We start from the raw sequence: 20809 nt of genomic DNA, 5'->3' as shown, positions 1-20809 counted from the left end.
AATAGTTTAGGCAATTATTAAAGTGTGTAAGTCTATTATTATTAACAGAAAGCCTCCCAAAATTTTCTGAAGCACGTGTTACCTCGTTAAAATCTCCTACTATTAACCACGAGCCTTTAGAATTGTTTGCTACTGTTTTAAGGTTTTCCTACAGAATAAGTCTTTCCTTTAATAGATTGCTAGCATAAATTACTGAAATAAGCCAAGAGTTGTTCAAGTTATTTACCTTTACCATGGCATGAATCTCCTGGTCCGTGCCTCCAATTTGGTCTACTAGTGTGTCTTTGTTGTTCCACATGAGTGCCATGCCACTTGAGTTTCCATGTAATGGAATCTGGATTAAGTTGGAGAAATCAAAATCGTGTACTAGTTTGTGATGATCTTCGATCTTGGTTTCCAATAAAGCTACGAAATTAGGTCAATGGTAATCCACCATCGAATGGAAAGCTCTTCTAAAATCAATATTACTTGCACCCTACAATTCTAGATGATGATATTCCTACTAGTATTCTGGGCTGAGGACATCCTCCTTTGTCCCATTGGAGGACTGTGTTGACTCATGTTGCCTTCTTGGTTCATCCAATAATGCGTGAACATTGTTGGAACCATCACTACTACATATTGGTAGATTCCTAGTGGGTTTAGCTTCCTTATAGTGATTGAACATTTCCTCAAATTCACTGGGCAGCTTAATATGAATCTTTTTTCTCTTCTTGCCTTGAACACCATTGTTTTTTAGTAGCTCAACGCTCCATGCTCCACTACTCTTTCTGTTGGCACTTCTTCCTCGTCTTCCTCCATTTCCATCCTTTCTTGATTCTGATCCTGCTGGGGAGCTGGTATAAGCATTGGAATAGTCTGTATCTTTGTTGTTGGTTGAACATTGTTGTTGGCATCGTGTGGTAGAGGCGTGTGTATGGATTGTGCATGGTTCAATGGGTGTGCATGGTTTGTTGTATGGATTGTGTGTGTGTTCGTTAGGTGTTATGGGCTGCTTTGATATATTAGGGCTGGGGCTGGTCGGTTCTGAGGATTGGGGAAGAGTGGCATCTGCCGGTTGAATAGGTTGGAGAGAGCTTGGGCATGTAAGCTTGGGTATCTCCATGTCTGTTGACTCCATGGAGACGAGTGAATCCCTAGGGTTGGGTATATGGGGAAGTACTGTGGGTGATGGTGAAGGATCTAGAAATATGGCAGGTTCATGAAGTTGTTCATGCCTAGCTAGAACCCCTCTGAAACTATTTGTGCTAGGTAGCTTGGGTCTTCTATCTGATCCACAACGTTTTGCACATTGAGTTGTAGACTTATACCCATAGCATGCCTCATTAACACGTGCTCCAGCCATGATAATGGAACATGATTTCGTTGGATGGGCATCGTTGAGTAGATTAGAGGAGGTTGGGTTGCATTCAATGGAGGAACCTCCCCCGTGTTGTTTTGTACATGTCGATTCTCCCTTATCCACACGTTTCTTCTTGCTCTGTGCATTCTCCTGTTCTGCTATATGGTGGAAGTCTTGGCATTTTGTCCTGCTAGTGTAATGTGTTGGTCTTGATTAGTTAGTTCCTTTGCATGGTCTAGCCCAAGTGAGCAGGTGTTTAGGTCATTTTTGTTGAAGGTGCTATGTTTATAGTGTGTCCGTTGATCTAGTGGTCTTTGTTTTGGTGGCTGAATTTCTTGAGATTTTTTTTGATGATGACTATTATTTGAATCCTTGTCTCCATGTTTTATAATAAGGTGACTGGCCAGTGTACTAAAATGATTATTTAGGGAAGGATTGTTCAATTTGTGGGGCGAGGTCTTATCTCCCATAAATGCAATGATGGATTCCTCAAAGTAGGGGTGTTCATAAAACCCGAAAAATCGAACCAAACTGACAAAAAAACCCGACTCTTTTTAGGTTTGGTTTGCTTTTGTTTTTGAATTTTAAAAACCGATCAAATTTGGTTTGGTTTTGGTCAAAAAATAACCGAAAAAACTGACTATAAAAGTAGCTATTTAAATTTATTATTACACCTATATATATGTATATTTTATATAAATTTTCTAAAATTTTATGGTACATATTAGTCATTTATATTTGTAGTCTAGTTCTTTGCAATTTAATAATATAATTCTTTGCCTTTACATTCTAATTTGATTGGTAGTTTTATTTTGCTATGTACAAAAAGAATTTATTTCATGTTTAAAATAATCGATTTTTAATTGAGCACTTAAATTATTCATCACTATTTGATTCAATTATCATCAATATATCTTGGTAAATGATAGATTTCTCAAAGAGCAAATGATTTGATAGTGTTATGTTGAAAATGTAGTAGCTAGAATATCTGTTTTGTAGTGTATGTCTCATATTTAAGAAAAAAACTGATAAATAACCAAAAAAATTGAAAAACGGACAAAAACCAAAAAAATTGAATCGAGATAAAAAATCGACTTAATTAGTTTTGTTTGATTCCAATATTTGAAAAAATGACTTACTTGATTTGGTTTCTTTTTGGAGAAAAACCGACCCAAACCGAACCATGAACATCCCTACCTCAAAGCTTGAGGTTGTTTCAATGTCCATAGAGGCTATGAGGTCTTATTTTTTATTGCTTTTGAGGCTAGGTTTGATCATAAGAGAGTTTATGCAAGAGAGGCCATTAATTGGTCTTATGATGACTCTTTAAGGCTAGCTTGTTTTCTAGGTTATAAGGAATTTACTATATCCAATTGTATAAAGGTGTTTTTTGGCTTATTGATGAGCAGGAATTGCTTGTCGTCTGGGCAATGGTCAGTTCTTTAGATCTTAGGATTGTTTGGGTCACTTCTTGTTGGGAATATGAAAAGATTTTCTAGGTTGGTAATTATGTTTTGACTAGAATGGTTAGAGCCTAATGTCTGAGGTTTCTTAGTATCCCCTGGATATTTGTGTTGCGCTTGGATAGTGTGAGGCTTTGGCTTGTATCCTTGCCTTGTGTTGGACGAGCTTATCGAGCCCTTTTCCATTTGGTAGGTCGTGCCCGCCATTGTTGTATTTTGGATCCTCTTACCCCTCATGGTTAGTGTTGTTGTTGCTGAAGGTTGTGCTCCCCAAGTTTGGTTTTAGCTTTCTTTTGTGCAAAACTATTATCCACTGATCTAGTTTATTCGTTAGGTCTTTCATATCGTTAGCGTTATTAGCTGGCTCTTCGTTGCTCGAATACAATGCCTGGATTTTTTGAATTGGGCTTGAATTTTAGTTATGTCCTAAGCGTCCACAACTTGTACACAAGATGTAGAAACCTTCATATGTAACTGCTGGGATAAAAATAATATCCCGTCCAGGAATAATATCCACGGTAAATAATAATAACACAAGGGAGTAACAACGACACCAAATATTTTAACAGGATAAAATACAATACCCCATCGGAGCAATATTACCACTATAATAGTATAACTTAGTAGTGTCAAGAGACTACTACAACTTCGAAAGAAATAACACTTTTTATTTTATTTTAAATACCTCACTACAAAATTACTCACACTCACTATTTATCTTACAGACTACAATCTGTGGATTACTCTCTCTACGCTCTATTGCTCTCTCTCTCATTTGGTATACTAAATGAGAAGCCGAAGGGTGCTATTTATAGGAGTTCTTGCAGCAATTCAAACCAATCACAATGGTTGGTTTTGCAACTAGCAAATTGCAACTTTCAAATCTGCCTGCAAGTCCATCGATTTGCAAATTGAAGGCGCCCACCATTTCCAATTTGCCAATAGTCTTATTTAGTTATTTTTTATTTTAATAAGGACCCCACAAATCTCTCCCTTAATTTTGATTTGTCTTCTTCATTCCAAGTCTTAATCTCAATCTCTGAAAATCTTCAAACTTGAGAGGCTTTGTGAAGATATTTGTAACTTGATCATGAGACTTCACATATTTGAGCTCGACTTCCTTCTTGGCAATGCTTTCTTTGATGAAGTGATACCTTGTATCTATATGCTTGCTTCGATCATGATACACTGGATTCTTTGCGAGTGCCTGTGCGGATTTGTTGTCAATACAAATCTTCGTAGCTTCAATTTGTGGCAAATTGAGCTCCTTCAATAGTCTTCTCAGCCAAATAGCATGACAGGTACAAGATGTTTCTGCTATATATTCAGCTTCACAAGTTGAGAGAGTAACAATTGGTTATTTCTTTGAACTCCAAAAAATAACAGAATCACCCAGGAAAAAAACAAAACCAGTTATACTTTTTCTATCATCAATATCTCCCGCATAATCACTATCACAAAATCCCATAAGGTTGAAATCATTAGAAGAAGAATAAAATAATCCAAAGTCAATAGTGCCTTTTAGGTAATGAAGAATTCTTCTAGTGACTTTCAAATGAGTGTATGAGCTTCCATGAAGCGGCTTACTACTCCAACTGCAAAGAGTATATCTGGCCTGGTACAAGTCAAGTACCTCAAACTTCCCACAAGATTTTTGAAAAATGTGGGATCCATCTTTTCTCCTTCATCAAACTTGGACAATTTTGTCCCACTCTCCATCGGTGTGTTTACAGGGTTGCAACCGAGCATGTTGAACTTCTTCAATATCTCTTTTGTATAGCTTTCTTGAGAGATAAAAATTCCATCCTCCATTTGCTTCACTTCTAGGCCCAGGTAGTATGACATGAGCCCTACGCCTGTCATCGCAAACTCACGGGACATATCTTTCTTAAAAGCTTCAAACACACTTGAGTTATTACCGGTGAAAATAAGATCATCAACATAAAGACAAACAAGTAAGATATCTCCATTAGTATGAACTTTAAGGTAAAGAGCATATTCATGAAGACAACGAGTAAACCCGTTGTCTTGAAAATATTTGTCGATGCAACTATTCCATGCTCGTGGGGCTTGCTTTAATCCATATAAAGCTTTCTTCAACCGCAACACTTAATCTTCATGGTTTTTTACCATGAATCCCAATGGTTGTTCAACATAGACTTCTTCTTCAAGATAGTCATTCAAGAAGGCTGACTTGACATCTAGTTGATGGATCTTCCACTTCATTTACGCCGCCAAAGAGATCAACAAACGAATCGTCTCCATGTGGGCAACAGGTGTATTGACTTCTTCATAGTCAATGCCTTGCCTTTGCTTGTAGCCTTTAGCCACAAGTCTTGCCTTGTATTTCTCCACATCTCCATCAACATTCTTCTTTATTTTGTATACCCATTTCACTCCAACTGCTCGATGACCCTTGGGAAGAGTTGTTAACTCCCAAGTGTTGTTCTTCTCTATTGACTCAATCTCCTCCTCCATGGCTTGTCTCCACCTTTTGTTTGTAACAGCTTCATCAAAGTTCATTGGTTCACTGTCGGCAAAGAGACAACATAAAAAATCGAAATTAGTAACTTCTTCTATGTGCTCATAGAGATCTTGAATACTCCTTGTCCTTTCCGACTATTCATTTGAAATTTCTTAAGAAGAGGGAGACGCAACATTGGTTGGAGAAGGAGGTGGAGTTGTATCATGCACAGGTTCAACGATCTCTGGTTCTTCTTCATCACCAAAGTATGGAAGAAAATCATATGAAGTTTCTTCCTAAGCTTCCCAGTTCCATGCCAATTCTTCATCAAATTCAACATCGCGACTTACTACCATCTTGTCGCTACTTGGGTTGTATAACTTGTAGCCTTTTGAAATCGTATCATAGCCAACAAACACATGCTTGACACTTCGATTGTCAAGCTTTGCTTTCCCTTGATGTGGAACATGAGCATATGCTATGCTACCAAAGATTCTCAAGTGCTTGACACTTGGTTTTCTTCCACTTCATGCTTCTTGAGGGGTTTGATCTCTAACATTTCTTGTTGAAGACCTGTTGTTCAAATAAACTGCACAAGAAACAGCTTCAGCCAAAATTCCTTGGGCATACTTTTAGCTTTCAACAAACATCTATACATATTAAGAATCGTTCGATTCTTTCTCTCTGCAACTCCATTTTGTTGGGGTGAATAAGGTACCGTTAGAGGGCGACGGATTCCATGAGACTGACAAAAGTTGTTAAATTCTTTTGAAGTGAATTCGCCTCCTCTATCGGACCTTAAAGCTTTTATTTTATAGTCACTTTCTTTTTCCATAAGTACTTTGAAATTTTTAAAAGCAACAAAAACTTCAGATTTTTGGTTCAAGAAATAAACCCAAGTCTTTCTACTAAATTCATCAATGAAGAGCATAAAGTATTTACTTTTACCAAAGGAAGGTGGATTGATTGGTCCACACACATCAGTATGGACAAGCTGAAGCGGTTTGGTTGATCTTGACATGGTCTCCTTTGGAAAACTCCTCTTTGCATGTTTTCCAAGAAGACAAGTTTCACAGAATTGATTGGGATGACTGATTGATGGCATTCAATGCACCATGTTCTTTTCTCCCATTGTTTTGAGCACTTCAAAATTCAAGTGCCCAAATCATATGTTCCAATACCATGATTCATCTTGCACATTAGCCTTCAAACACTTTGCATTTAAGATTCAAAGAAGATAATCTATTCTTTGACATATGCACTTTAGCAATTAGAATTCCACTTAAATCTCTAAGCCAAAGATGCATATTATTCATGTGGATGTCATATTCCTTTTCAAGAAGTTGGACCAAACTCAAAATATTACTTTTTAATTTTGGCACATAATAAGCATCTTGATTTATCTTGTGACTACCATCTTTACAGGAGATCAGAAACGTACCTATCCCTTCGATTTGAATCTTTGAGGTATCTCCAAAGGACACATTACCTCTCACCGTTTTATTGATCTCCACAAACTTTTCTTTGCATCCACACATGTGATTGCTTGCTCCATTGTCCAAATACCACGAGCTGCAATCATTCTTGTCTTTTTCCTTGAGTGTCATCAATAACGTTGACTCAACTTCTTCTTTCTTATCGTCAACAAGGTTAGCTTTTTATTCAACATTGCTACGATATTTCCAAGAGTAATGGTCAAATTTATGTCAATTATAACACTCAATTTTTGATTTGTCATACTTTTTTCCATTATTTTCTTGATAGTAGCCACGTCCTCTTCCTCCTCTTTGTCCATGACCATGACCTCTGAATGTTTGGTGCATTTTAACTTCATTGTTGAAGTTATTACCATTATTTCTTCCTTTTACATGACCACCACGGCCTCGGCCTTGTGTGTTTCCTCAATAGATCTTTTCACCTCCATAATCCTTGAAGGATGCCTGAGTTTTAAGAGGTTTCTCCAATGGAACTTCTTGTCTTGTTTTGATCTTTTCTTCATGGGCATGTAAAGAACCCTCCGATTGCTCCACCGTCATAGAGTCTAAATCTTTAGACTCCTCAATAGCACACACCACAAAATCAAATTTAGGTGTTAAAGTGAGAAGTATTTTTTTCTACCACACGGACATCTTCTATGTCCTCCCCGTATCTTCTTAGTTGATTTACAACAACCTTCACTTTTGAACAATAATCCGAAATGCATTCGGATTCTTTCATTTTTAAAACTTCAAAATCAACCCTTAGAATTTGAAGTTTTACCTTCCTCACCTTGTCAACTCCTTGGAGAGAATTTTGTAAAATCTCCCAAGCTTCCTTTGAGGTGGTAGCATCGGCCACCTTCTCAAACATGGCATCATCCAAACATTGGTGGATGAGCGTGAGGGCTTGTTGATCTTTCTTCCTTGTCTTTGCCAAGACATCTTTTTCATTTTGAGGCAGAGCTTCCTCATTATCGAGTTTTGCATATCCTCTGTCTACGATTTCCCACACATCCTGGGAGCCAAGAATGACTTTCATACGTAGACACCATTTTTTATAATTATCTTTTGTGAGACGGGGATACTGAAAAGACAGCGGACCATTATTTTCCATGGCTCTAATACCACGTTATTTGGATAAAAATAATATCCCGCCCGGGAATAATATCCACGTTAAATAATAATAACACAACAGAGTAACAACGATACCAAATATTTTAACGGGATAAAATACAATACACTAGCGAAGCAATATTACACTATAATATTACAACTTAGTAGTGTCAAGAGACTACTACAACTTCGAAAGAAATAACACTCTTTATTTTAAACACCTCACTACAATATTACTCACACTCACTGTTTATCTCACAGACTACAATCTGTGAATTACTCTCTCTACGCTCTATTGCGCTCTCTCTCTGATTTGGTGTACTAAATGAGAAGCTGAAGGGTGTTATTTATAGGAGTTCTTGAAGCAATTCAAACCAATCACAATAGTTGGTTTTGCAACTTGCAAATCTACTTGCAAGTCCATCGATTTGCAAATTGTAGGCGCCCGCTATTTCCAATATGCCAATAGTCTTATTTAGTTATTTTTTATTTTAATAATGACCCCACAGTAACCATTTGGATATGTCTACCAATTATTACATGGTTTTTCAAGGGGATCTCTATGGGTACTAACACACAAAGTCTAGCGTATTTACCCTTTAACACTGAAGATGTGCTAGCATCAATACGAATTAGGCTCCTTATTTCCATATAGGGTGAAGCTTTTGCTGTAAAAACTGGAAACCTACTCTTCTTCCAAATATTTTTATGATTAAAGCATTGGACCAGTTTTATAAATTCTTTCCTTATCTGACGAGGATAAGGGAATGAAGACATCCGTAATAAGAGTATTTTTTAGATTCTTCTTCTGGTACGAGGGTTTCGATGTTACCTTGAACCCGAATTTGGTTCTTATCTTGCGATTAATTAACACTAGATTTTAGTTTTTCCTAGAAGGATACCCCTACTTCTTTGGTTTGAGTTAGAGTTTCACTTATTAGAGAGGTGGGGGGAATGTTCGAATCATGATTTTGGTTCGCCTTTGGGTTGTTCTTTGCTACAGCTTGTTGTTCCTCTAGTTCCATGTCCAGATCCATTGAGGTCAGTAGGGCAAGGGCGTAGAAGGCATGATTTGCGCATACTTATATTGCTTGCCTGGAGATTTATTGATATTGATATTTGCTCTCCCCGACTTTAGATAATTGTTAATGAATGGGTTATGAATTCAGAGACTTTTAAATAAAAAGGAACTTTTTCCTGTTTCGTGACTTATTTGAATTTACTATTGTTCTTAATAAAGCTGTGATTCATCGCATTAATAATATTACTATTGGACCAGTAGAAAGTGTCAAAGTCGACCTCTTGTCTCTACTTCTTCGAGATTAGACGGGATACTCATTGGGTACACGTTGTTTTCGTATTCATAATACACTTGCTGTGCATTTTTGTTGCACAGGTTCATATGTGGCTAGTGGCATAGCGGCATGATTGATATGGAGATTTAGGTGAGCTGCATTTATCAAGACGACCCGCAGCGAGAAGAGTCCCCTTCAGAGTATTGTACTATATTTTTTTTCATTTCTGTCCACTTTGTATTCGGGACAGTTACCGTATTTTATTTCATTCCCTAGTAAATGCTCATGCACTTGTGACACTGGGTTCTGGGATAATTATGAGATATCTTTTAGAAACTACTTAATATTCATATTTGATTTGAAACGATTATATTTTACTGGTAAAATTGAAGGAAACTTATAGTTTTCAAAATTATTAAAATGAGAATTTAATTAAGTATGTTGGTTGGCTTGCCTGATAGTGGTGTCCGGCGCCATCACGACCCTTAATAGAATTTGGATCATGACACTCCCCACCGAGAGAGAGAGAGAGGGTGAGGAGGTTCATTGAGGGATTATCCAGCCTATTTGACTTCAGATGGATAAGGAGAGTGGGAGTGAGATTTCTTTTCAAGAGGCGGCCAATGTGGTCAGGAGAGTTGAGATGGTTCTATCGCAGGGGGGTAGTTAAGGGTCCGATAAGAGGCCTCGTCATTCAGGCAGATTTAGTGGTACCTCGTCTGGAGGCAGGGATTCGTATGGTAGAGGCCATCCTCCTAGGACTTTTCAGTCAGCACTTTAGGTTTCTCATGGAGCTTCAGGTGGCCGTGGTTCTTATATGCAGTATTCTGATCAGTAACCCTACAGTGCACCACTAGCTCCTATCAGTGTACCGCCGCTTCAGAGTTTTCAGGGTGATCATTTAGGTCGCCAGGGTCAGTCTCAGTTTCCTCAGCTACAGCATTCAGGTGGATGTTTTAAGTGTGGTGAGTATGGTCATATTCGGAGGGCTTGTCCGAGATTAGTGGGTATTCAGTCGCAGTAGCAGGGTTCCCATGCTATGGTTCAGGCATCGAGTGTTCCACAACCCGCTCAGCCGGCTAGAGGTAGAGGTAGAGGTGCTAGAGGTGAAGGTAGAGGTGCTGGAGGTGGAGGTAGAGGTATTAGAGGTGGAGGTCAGGTCACTAGAGGTGGAGGCCAGCCAGTAGCAGGCCGTTCCAGAGATGTAGTTCAGGGTAGTGGGGCCCAGCCCTGATATTATGCTCTACCAGACAGGCCTGAGGCTGGGGCTTCCGATGTAGTCATCATAGGTATTGTTCTGGTTTGTTGCAGAAATGCTTCAGTTTTATTTGATCCAGGATCTACATACTCCTATGTGTCATCTTATTTTGCACCGTATCTGATCATGCCTAGTGATTCTTTGAGTGCTCATGTATTTGTGTCTACACCGATGGTAGATTTTGTTACTTCTGGACATGGTTGATTTTGATGTCATATTGGGGATGGACTGGTTATCACCTTACCATGCTATCTTGGATGTCATGCCAAGACTGTGACCTTACCCTTGCCGGGTTTACCTTGTTTAGAGTAGACAAGGACTCCTAGTCATTCTACTCGTAGTGTTATCTCTTATATGAAGGCTCGACGTATGGTCGAGAAGGGGTGTTTGGCCTATTTGGCATATGTTCGTGATTCTAATGTCGAGGTTCCTTCTATTGATTCTGTGCCCGTTGTTCGTGAGTTTCCTGAGGTATTTCCTTCAGACCTACCAAGTATGCCACCCGACAGGGATATTGACTTCTGCATTGATTTGGCTCCGAGCACTCAGCCCATTTCTATTCCGCTATATCGTATGGCCCTGCCTGAGTTGAAAGAGTTGAAGCAGTAGTTGCAAAACTTGCTTGAAAAAGGTTTCATTAGACCTAGTGTTTCGCCTTGGGGTGCGCCGATGTTGTTTGTTAAGAAGAAAGACGGATCGATGAGAATGTGTATAGATTACTAGCAGTTGAATAAGGTTACTATTAAGAATAAGTATCCATTGCCGAGGATTGATGATTTGTTTGATCAGCTTCAGGGTGCCAAGTTATTTTCGAAGATTGACTTGAGATCTGGCTACCATCAGTTGAGGATTAGGGCATTCGATGTCCCTAAGATAGCTTTTCGCACTCGGTACGGGCAATATGAGTTCCTGGTGATGTCATTCGGGTTGACAAATGCCCCAGTAGCATTTTGGATTTGATGAACCGAGTGTTTAGGCCCTACTTATATTCATTCGTGGCAGTTTTCATTGATGATATTTTGATCTATTCTCGCAGCCGGGAGGAGCATGAGCAGCATCTAAGAGTGGTTCCTCAGACTTTGAGGGATAGTCAGTTGTATGCTAAGTTTTCGAAGTGTGAGTTCCGGTTGAGTTCAGTTGCATTCCTGGGTCATGTTGTATCAGCAGAGGATATTCAGGTTGATTCGAAGAATATAGAGGCAGTCAAGAAATGTCCTAGACCAGCATCAGCTATAGAAATCTGGAGTTTCTTGGGTCTGGCAGGCTACTATCGTCGGTTCGTGGAGGGGTTTTCGTCTATTGCAGCCCCGATGACCAAGTTGACCCAGAAGGGTGCCCAGTTCAGGTGGTCGGACGAGTGTGAGGTGAGATTTCAGAGGCTCAAGACAGCTCTGACTACAGCACCGATGTTGGTTTTGCCCACAGGTTCAGGGCCTTATACGGTTTATTATGATGCATCTCGTATTGGACTTGGTGCGGTGTTGATGCAGGATGGCAAGGTCATTGCCTATGCTTCGCGGTAGTTTAAGATTCATGAGAAGAACTATCCGGTTCATGATTTGGAGTTAGCTGCCATTGTTTATGCGTTGAAAATTTGGAGGCATTATCTGTATGGCGTGGCATGTGAGGTGTTCACGGATCACAAGAGTCTTCAGTATTTGTTCAAGCAAAAGGAGCTAAATTTGAGGCAGAGAAGGTGGTTGGAGCTATTAAAGGACTATGATATCACCATCTTATATCATCCAGGAAAGGCCAATGTGGTGGTCGATGCTTTGAGTAGGAAGTCAGCCAGTATGGGCAGTCTTGCATATATTCCGATCGGTGAGAGGACGCTTTCTTTGGATGTTCATTCTTTGGCCAATCAATTCGTGAGGTTGGATGTTTCTGAGCCCAGCCATGTGTTAGCTTGCACAGTCGCTCGTTCTTCATTATTTGAGCGTATCCGAGATTGGCAGTATAATGATCCTCATTTGTGTGTCCTTAGAGATATAGTGCAGCACGGAGGTGCCAAGCAGGTTACCTTAGGAGATGATGGAGTTTTGAGATTGCAGGGTCGAGTTTGTGTGCCTAATGTGGATGGACTCCGAGAGTTGATTTTAGAGGAGGCCCATAGCTCTCGGTACTCTATTCATCCGGGCGTCGCTAAGATGTATCAGGATCTGTGGCAGCATTATTGGTAGAGGAGAATGAAGAAGGACATTGTTGCTTATGTGGCTCGGTGTTTGAATTGTTAGCAGGTTAAGTACGAGCATTAGAGGCCTGATGGTTTGTTTCAGAGGATTGAGCTTCCCGAGTGGAAGTGGGAGCGGATCACTATGGACTTCGTTGTTGGACTCCCATGGACTTAGAGGAAGTTCGATGCAGTGTGGGTTATTGTTGATAGGCTGACCAAGTCAGCACATTTCATTCCAGTGATAGTCTCCTATTCTTCCGAGAGGTTAGTTGAGATCTATATCTAGGAGACTGTTCGTCTTCATGGTGTTCCCGTGTCTCATTTCGGATCGAGGTACGTAGTTTACCTCACATTCCTGGAGAGCAGTTCAGCGACAATTGGGCACACGGGTTGATTTGAGCACAGCGTTTCATCCTCAGACGGATGGGCAATTCGAGCGGACCATTCAGATTTTGGAGGATATACTCTGAGCTTGTGTCATTGACTTTGGAGGCTCGTGGGATCAGTTTTTGCCTTTAGCAGAGTTTGCCTACAACAACAGCTACCAGTCGAGTATCCAGATGGCTCCTTATGAGGCTTTGTATGGTAGGCGGTGGCGGTCGCCGATTGGACGATTTGAGCTTGGGGAGGCTCGGTTGTTAGGTACGGATCTAGTACAAGATGCCTTAGACAAGGTCAGGATTATTCAGGATAGGCTTCGTACAGTTCAGTCCAGGCAAAAGAGTTATGTCGACCGTAAGGTTTGTAATTTGGCTTTCATGGTCGGTGTGCGGGTATTGCTTCGGGTGTCGCCTATGAAGGGCGTGATGAGATTTGGGAAGAAGGGAAAGCTTAGACATAGGTTCATTGGCCCGTTTGAGATTCTTGATCGAGTGGGAGAGGTGTCTTACAGACTTGCGTTGCCACCGAGCTTAAAAATCGTGCATCCAGTGTTTCATGTGTCCGTGCTTCGGAAGTATCACGGCAATCCATCCTACGTGTTAGATTTCAGCACTGTCCAGTGGGACAAGGACTTGTCCTATGAGGAGGAGCGGGTAGCTATTCTAGACCGGCAGGTTCATCAACTGAGATCGAAGAATTTTTCTTCTATTTGGGTTCAGTGGAGAGGTCAACATGCTGAGGCATCGACCTGGGAGTCCGAGTCCGATATGCGGAGCCGTTATCCCCATCTTTTTCCTGACTCAGGTACTTCCTTCTTATGTCTGTTCGAGAACGAACGGTTGTTTTAGAGGTGGAGAATGTGATGACCCAAAAGCTCATCACTTGTTTTAGAATTAAATCCTGTGTTTCGAGGCCTTAAAACCTCTTTTTGTCTCACCTTGATTTGCGTGCGTAGTCCGGACGCGTAGCCGGAAAACCATTATGTAAAATCTATGAAAAATGATAAAATTTGCCTTTAAAATGAGTTTAAGTTGACTTTGGTCAACATTTAGGGTAAACGGACTCGGACCCATGATTTGACGGTCCCGGAGGTCCGTAGGAAAATATGGGACTTGGGCGTATGCCCGGAATAAATTTTTAAAGAAAATTATTTTCTGGAATATTTATAAGTTTTTGGAGATGAAATGTGTTTGAAATTTGATGGTATCAGGCCCATATTTTGGTTTCAGAGCCCGGCACATGTCCTATATGTAATTTAAGTTGATTTTGTGAAGTTTGGTAAGAAACGGACTTGAAATGATGTGAATCAGACCTTATTTGAAAAAATTGGAAAATTTGATATTCTTAGGTGATTTCATGATTTTGATGCTAAATTCATAGTTCTTGATGTTATTACGGTGATTTAAATGCACGATCAAGTCCGTATGATATTTTTCGGTTGGTGTGCATGTTTGGTTTGGAGCCCCGAGGACTCGGGTGAGTTTTGGATAGGCCACGGAGCAAAATTTGCTCTTAGGAAATTGCAGGTTTTTCAGCTGGTATGATTAGGTCTGCAAGCTTCGCAAATGCGAAGCCGGGCTCGTAAATGCGAGCCCGCAAATGCGAGGATGACCTATGCTGCCTTGGGTCGCAAATTGACGACATTATCGCAAATGCGAATATGCCCTGAACTCCCCAGTGGTCGCAAATGCGATGAGTTTGTCGTAAAAGCGAGTTCGCAAATGCAAACTTTTGTCGCAAATGCGAGAATAGCAGACTTCTGGGTTCGCAATTACGAACCCTGGTCGCAATTGCGATACCTGCAAGATGTAAATTCGTAACTTAGATGCATTTCAACCTTTTTCACTCTTTCAAAACCAAAACACTCTTGGGCGATTTTCAAAGACAACTTCTCTTCCTTATCGATTGTAAGTCATTTCTAACTTGTTTTCTTCAATTTTTAACATCTTTTCACATGATTTCAACTCAAAATCAAAGGTTTTCATAGGGGAAATTGGGTGTTGGGTAGAACCTAGGTTTTTTCAAATTTTGGGGATTTGGACCTCGATTTGAGGTCCGATTTCAAAATAAATTATATATTTGGGTTCGCGGGGGAATGGGTAAACGGGTTTTGGTTCGAACCTTAGTTTTTGACCATGTGAGCCCGGGGGCGATTTTTTACTTTTTGGAAAAAACTTTAGAAAACTTACTTTCATGCATTAGAATTGATTCATTTAGCATTTATTGATGTAATTAAGTAACTTGTGGCTAGATACGAGCGAATTGGTGGTGGAATCAAGAGGTAAAGCGATAGTTGAGACTTGAGTTGTGTTCGTGGCATCGAGGTAAGTGTTTGGTCTAACTTTAGCTTGGGGATTAGGAGTTGTGTCCTATTTGATGTGTGTTATTTGTTGAGTACGACGTATAGGCATGGTGACGAGTATTTATATGTTGGTGTCAAGCATGCTCGTGAGTCTTAAATTGAAATCGTTGTGTTCTTAGTAAATACTATGAATGCCTAAGTTGTTGATTTTCTGTGTTGGGCAAAAATCATTATTGTTCTCGTGGAAGTTGCTTATGGTTGAGTATTGGTGCTAGTTGAGGTTCTTATTTGTTGTGAAATTAAATGTTGGAACAAGATTGGTTATAGTTGACTCCCTTGCCGGGACGTATTTACTTATATTGTCGATTCCCTTGCCGGGATAGTGTTGTTTCCTTATTGTTCCCTTGCCGGGATTCTTTTTGTGATTGGTGTTGATTTGTATATTGGGATCGGGTTACACGCCACAATAATATTATATTTGGATCAGGTTGCACGTCGCAACAATATTATATTTGGATCGGGTTTCATGCCGCAACAATATTATATTTGGATCGTGTCGCACGTTGCAATAATATTATACTTGGATCGGGTTGCACGCCGAAACAACATTATAATTGGATCGGGTTACGCGTCGCAACAATAAATGATAAAAGTGGTTATTGATTGGTTATAGTTTCCTTATTCTTTCTGCCGCAAATTTTAGATTGTTCTTTATGTTTTTCTCCTGAGTTACTGTTGGTAAGTGATATTCTCCCGCAGCATGCCCCCATCCCATCCTTAATTATATATTTCTATTTTATTTTTCCATGTATATGATATAACTGCGCAGGTTTATTTGGTAGTCTGGTCCTAGCCTCGTCACTACTTCGCCAAGTTAGGCTAGGCACTTACCAACACATGGGGTCGGTTGTGCTGATACTACACTGTGTGCAGATCCTGGAGCGGTAGTATTCGGACCTTAGCTTGGGTGGCTGCCTTCAGTCCAGTCGGAGATTCCGAGGTAGTCCTACAGGCGTCCACAGGCCTTGGCATCTCCTCCTATCCTTTAGTCTGTTTCTTTACATATTTCAGAGACAGTATTGTAATAAGTCTTTTAGATTTCTATTTGTAGTATTCCTAGACAGTCTGTGGAATTGTGACACCAGTCTTGGGTAGTTTGTTTGTTTGGATTGGTATTTGCATCTTTCTTAACTTATTACATTTCCTTCTTCCGCTTATTAGATTTTTCGTTGTTATCAATTATTGTCTATTAATTGTAAAAGGACTAAAAATGGGGAAAAGGCAAATATTTCAAATGATTGGCTTGCTTAGCTTTCACTAGTATGCACCATCACGACTCCCGAGGGTAGAAAATCGGGTCGTGACAATCCCCCTCTTGGATCCATTGAATTCTGGACTTGAGCTTCCAAAATTCTTCCTCTAATTTCATTAAGCTATTATATTCCTCAATAAGGTCATTTTCTAAGCTAATAAGGAAATTGCTAGTCTTTATGGTGAGTTCTGGATACCTTGTAGTCTAGCAATAATGGCATTCTTTTTTCTAAATATATTCCCAAAAGTATTATTATTACATTCCTTAACCATAGATGTAAAATTCTCGATTATGTTAAGGATGTCCAATTGGTTATCCCATGCTTCTTTGACTAAACTTTTGAAGCTAGGGTACGACATCCACATAGGCTCAATTATAAAAATATTATTATCGGTATTAATTGATTTGTGAATGTCTAACTTAATTGGGCAGTGGTCGGAATGGGTCTTAATAAAGTGTTTGGCACTTGCTTCTTGGAATAATTTAATCCAATCCGCAAATGTCTAACTTAATTGGGCAGTGGTCGGAATGGGTCCTAATAAAGTGTTTGGCACTTGCTTCTTGGAATAATTTAATCCAATCCGCATTTGCTAAACAACTATCCAATCTCTCCATGATTAGTGTTTTGCAATGCTTTCTTTTATTGATCCAAGTATATTTAGGTCCTTTGTACCCTAAATCTCTAATATTACCATAGTTTAGGCAATTATTAAAGTGCGTAAGTCTGTTATTATTAACAGGAAGCCCCCCAAACTTTTCTGAAGCACGTGTTACCTCGTTAAAATATCCTACTACTAACCACGGGCCTTTGGAATTGTTTGCTACTATTTTAAGGTTTTTCCCACAAAATAAGTCTTTCCTCTAATAGATTGCCAGCATAAATTACTGAAATAAGCCAAGAGTTGTTCGAGTTATTTACTTTTACCATGGCATGAATCTCCTGGTCCGTGCCTCCAATTTGGTCTACTAGTATGTCTTCGCTATTCCACACGAGTGCCATGCCACTTGAGTTTCCATGTAATGGAATCTGGATTAAGCTGGAGAAATCAAAATCGTGTACTAGGTTGTGATGATCTTCGATCTTGGTTTCCAATAAAGCTACGAAATTAGGTCGATGGTAATCCACCATCGAACGGAAAGCTCTTCTAAAATCAATATTACTTGCACCCTACAATTCTAGATGATGATATTCATACTAGTATTCTGGGTTGAGGACATCCTCCTTTGGCTCGTTGGAGGACTGTGTTGACTCATGTTGCCTTCTTGGTTCATCCAATAATGCGTGAACATTGTTGAAACCGTCACTACTACATATTAGTAGATTCCCGGTGGGTTTAGCTTCCTTATAATGATTGAACATTTCCTCAAATTCACTGGGCAGCTTAAGATGAATCTTTTTTCTCTTCTTTCCTTGAACACCATTGTTTTTGAGTAGCTCAGCACTCCATGCTCCACTACTCTTTCTGCTGGCACTTCTTCCTCGTCTTCCTCCTCTTCCATCCTTGCTTGATTTTGATCTTGCTGGGGAGCTGGTATGAGCATTGGAATAGTCTGTATCTCTGTTGTTGGTTGTACATTGTTGTTGGCATCGTGTGGTAGAGGCATGTGTATGGATTGTGCATGGTTCAATGGGTGTGCATGGTTTGTTGTATGGATTGTGTGTTTGTTCGTTAGGTGTTGTGGGCTGCTTTGATACATTAGGGCTGGGGCTGGTGGTTCTGAGGATTGGGGAAGAGTGGCATCTGCCGGTTGAATAGGTTGGAGGGAGCTTGGGCATGTAAGCTTGGGTATCTCCATGTTTGTTGACTCCATGGAGAAGGGTGAATCCCTAGGGTTGGGTATATAGGGAAGGACTGTGGGTGATGGGGAAGCATCTAGAAACATGGCAGGTTCATGATGTTGTTCATGCCTAGCTAGAAACTCTCTGAAACTATTTGTTCTAGGTAGCTTGGGTCCTCTATCTGAACCATAACGTTTTGCACATTGAATTGTAGACTTATGCTCATAGCATGCCTCATTAACACGTGCTCCAGCCATGATTATGGAACATGATTTCGTTGGATGAGCATCGTTGAGTAGATTAGAGGAGGTTGGGTTGCATTCAGGGGAGGAACCTCCCCTGTGTTGTTTTGTGCATGCTGATTCTCCCTTATCCACATGTTTCGTCTTGCTTTGTGCATTCTCCTGTTCTGCTATATGGTGGAAGTCTTGGCATTTTGTCCTACTAGTGTAATGTGTTGGTCTTGATTAGTTAGTTCCTTTGCATGGTCTAGCCCAAGTGAGCAGGTGTTTAGGCCATTTTCGTTGAAGGTGCTATGTTTATAGTGTGTCCATTGATCTAGTGGTCTTTGTTTTGGTGGCTGAATTTCTTGAGAATTTATTTGATGATGACTATTATTTGAATCCTTGTCTCCATGTTTTATAATAAGGTGACTGGCCAGTGTACTAAAATGGTTGTTTAGGGAAGGATTGTTCAATTCGTGGGGGAGGCCTTATCTCCCATAAATGCAATGATGGATTCCTCAAAGTAAGGGTGTTCATAAAATCTGAAAAATCGAACCAAACTGATAAAAAAACCCGATAATTTTTAGGTTTGGTTTGTTATTAGTTTTAAATTTTAAAAACCAATCAAATTTGGTTTATTTTGGTCAACAAATAACCAAAAAAACCGAACCAAACCGACTATAAAAGTAGCTATTTAAATTTATTATTAAACCTATATATATATATATATATATGTGTGTGTGTGTGTGTGTGTGTGTGTGTGTGTGTGTGTATTTTTATATAAATTTTCTAATATTTTATGGTACATATTAGTCATTTATATATTTAGTCTAGTTCTTTGCTATTTAATAATATAATTCTTTGCCTTTACATTCTAGTTTGATTGGTAGTTTTATTTTGCTATGTACAAAAAGAATTTATTTCATGTTTAAAATAATCGATTTTTAATTGAGTACTTAAATTATTCATCACTATTTGATTCAATTATCATCGCAATATATCTTGGTAAATGATAGATTTATCAAAGAACAATTGATTTGATAGTGTTATGTTGAAAATATAGTAGCCGGAATATTTGTTTTGTAGTGTATATCTCATATTTAAGAAAAAAAACCGATAAATAACCGAAAATTTTGAAAAACGGACAAAAACCGAAAAAAATTGAATCGAGATAAAAAATCGACTTAATTGGTTTTGTTTGGTTCCAATATTTGAAAAACCGACTTACTTGATTTGATTTCTTTGTGGAAAAAAAACCGACCCAAACCGAACCATGAACATCCCTACCTCAAAGCTTGAGGTTGTTTCAATGCCATAGAGGCTATGAGGTCTTCTTTTTGATTGCTTTCAAGGCGGGGTTTGATCATTAGAGAGTTAATGCAAGAGAGGTCATTAATTTGTCTTATGATTGACTCTTTAAGGCTAGCTTGATTTCTAGGTTATAAGGTATTTACTATATCCAATTGTTTAAAGGTATTTTTTGGCATATTGATGAGCAGGATTTGTTTGTCGTCTGGGCAATGGTCGGTTCTTTGGATCTTAGGATTGTTAGGGTCACTTCTTGTTGGGGCCATGACAAAATTTTCTAGGTTGGTAATTATGTTTTGACTAGAATGGTTAGAGCCTAATGTTTGAGGTTTCTTAGTATCCCCTGGATATTTGTGTTGCGCTTGGGTAGTGTGAAGCTTTGGCTTGTATCCTTGCGTTGTATTGGATGAGCTTATCGAGCCCTTTTTTGTTTGGTAGGTCGTTCCCTCCATTGTTGTGTTTTGGATCCTCTTACCCCCCATGGTTAGTGTTGTTGTTGTTGAAGGTTGTGCTCCCCAAGTTTGGTTTTGGCTTTCTTTTGTGCGAAACTATTGTCCGCTGATCTAGTTTATTCATTAGGTCTTTCATATCGTTAGCTTATTAGCTGGCTCTTCGTTGCTCGAATACATTGCCTGGATTTTTTGAATTGGGCTTGAATTTTGGTTATGTCCTAAGCGTCCACATCTTGTACACAAGATGTTGAAACCTTCATATGTTACCATTTGGATATGTCTACCAATTATTACATGGGTTTTCAAGGGGATCTCTATGGGTACTAACACACAAAGTCTAGCGTATTTACCCTTTAACACTGAAAATGTGCTAGCATCAATTCGAATTAGGCTCCTTAGTTTGTTTCCTATCCGTTGAAGTATATCATAATAGTAAAATTTCGTGGGTAGTTTAGGTAGTCTTA

Source organism: Nicotiana tabacum, chromosome 3 (genome assembly GCF_000715075.1).
Source record: "Nicotiana tabacum cultivar K326 chromosome 3, ASM71507v2, whole genome shotgun sequence".
Taxonomy (NCBI): domain Eukaryota; kingdom Viridiplantae; phylum Streptophyta; class Magnoliopsida; order Solanales; family Solanaceae; genus Nicotiana; species Nicotiana tabacum.
The sequence above is the reverse complement of the archived record's forward strand: the minus strand, read 5'-3'. Positions refer to the sequence as shown.